Source organism: Aethalodelphis obliquidens, unplaced genomic scaffold (genome assembly GCF_003676395.1).
Source record: "Aethalodelphis obliquidens isolate GAN/ISIS:26980383/991018 unplaced genomic scaffold, ASM367639v1 scaffold119, whole genome shotgun sequence".
Taxonomy (NCBI): domain Eukaryota; kingdom Metazoa; phylum Chordata; class Mammalia; order Artiodactyla; family Delphinidae; genus Aethalodelphis; species Aethalodelphis obliquidens.
In genome coordinates this window covers 1,240,152-1,242,262 of record NW_020838063.1, presented here as the reverse complement: position 1 = coordinate 1,242,262, position 2,111 = coordinate 1,240,152, and positions in this window count along the sequence as shown.

Sequence of the window (2,111 nt, the reverse complement as noted above, 5' to 3'; positions counted from 1 at the left end):
ACTAAATGCTCCAATCAAAAGACATAGGGTGGCAGAATGGATAAAAAACAAAAACAAGATCTTCCTTATGCTGCCTATAAGAGACATATTTCAGGGCTAAAGACACAAAATGAAAGTGAGGGGATGGAAAAAGGTATTTCATGCAATGGAAATGACAAAACAGCGGGTGTAGCAATACTCATATCAGAAAAATTAGACATTGAAACAAAGGCTATAACAAAAAACAAAGAAGTGTATTACATAATGATAAGGGGATCAATACAAGAAGAGGATATTACATTCATTAATATATATGCACCCAATATAGGAGCATCTAAATATATAAAGCAAACATTAACAGACATAAAGGCAGAAACTGATAATAATGCAATCATAGTAGGGGACTTTAACACCTTATTTACAACAATGGGCAGAACATTCAGACAGAAAAGCTATAAGGCAACAGTTGTCTTAAATGACACAATGGGCCAGCTAGACTAGTAGATATCTACAGGACATTCCATCCGTAAATAGCAGAATACAGATTCTTTTAAAGTACATATGGAACACTCTCCAGCATAGATCACATGCCAGGCCACAAAACAAATTGCAATGAATTTAAGAGGACAGAAATTATATGAAGAATATTTTTCCAAATAAAAGAATATGAAACTAGAAATCAATTTAAAAAACAAAAATGGAAAAGAAGAAACATGTGGAAACTAAGCAATGTGCCATTAAAAAAAAGGGTCAAGGAAAAAATCAAATGGGAAATCAGAAAATAACTTGAGATAAATGAAAATTAAAAAAGAACACTCAAAATTATATGGATGCAGCAAAGGCAGTTCTAAGAGGGAAGTTTATAGTGATACAGGCATTCCTCAAATAACAAAAAGTATCAATAAACAACCTAATCTACCTCCTAAAGTAATTAGAAAAAGAGCAAGGCCCAAAGTCAACAGAAGGAAGGAACTAATAAAGATCAGAGAGGAAATGAATAAAAAAGAGATAAAAATTAGAAAAGATCAAAGAAAGGAAGAGCTGGGTTTTTTTAAAAAAGATACACAAAATTGATAGTCCTTTAAACAGGCTCACCAAGAAGAAAAGAGCAAAAACATAAATAAACAAAATAAGAAATCAAAGAGGATAAATAACAATACCACAGATATAAAAAATGTCATAAGAGAATAGTATGGGCTGGAAGCTGAGGCTCGGGTTTCAGTAGGAGCACAGGGAGAGGACTGGCAGAGTGAACACAGCCTGAAGGGGTTAGTGGACCATGGAGAGCCGGGAGAGAGTCTGGGGAAAAGTCTGGATCTGCTGAAGAGGCAAGAGTCTTTTTCTACCCTCTTTGATTCCAGGTGCGCAAGGAGAGGGGATTAAGAGCGCTGCTAAAAGGAGTTCCAGAGAAGGCCACAAGCCGCGGCTAACAGCGCAGACCCCAGAGATGGGCATGGGACGCTAAGGCTGCTGCTGCCGCCACTAAGAAGCCTGTGTGTGAGCACAGGTCCCTATCCACACCTCCCTTCCAGGGAGCCTGTGCAGCCTGCCACTGCCAGGGTCCCGGGATCCAGGGACAGCTTCCCCAGGAGAATGTAGGACATGCCTCAGGCTGGTGCAACGTCACGAAGGCATCTGCTGCCACAAGCTCGCCCCGCATTGTGCCCCTCCCTACCCCCGGCCTGAGTGAGCCAGAGCTCCCGAATGAGCGGCTCCTTTAACCCAGTCCTGTCTGAGCAAAGAAGAGACGCCCTCCGGCGACGGAAAGGCAGAGGCGGGGCCAAATCCAAAGCTGAGACTCAGGACTTGTGCGAACAAAGAAGAGAAAGGGAAATATCTCCCAGCAGCCTCAGGAACAGCGGATTATATCTCCAGAATCAACTTGATGTACCCTGCATCCATGGAATACAGGAATAGACAACAAATCATCTCAAATTGAGGAGGTGGACTTTTAGAGCAAGATTTATTATTTTTCCCACTTTTCCTCTTTTTCTGAGTGCGTATGTGTATGCTTCTGTGTGAGATTTTCTCTGTATAGCTTTGCTTTCCCCATTTGTCCTAGGGTTCTATCCAAACATTTTTTTTTTATGTTTTTACTTAAAATTATTTTTCTTAATAATTAATTTTAATAA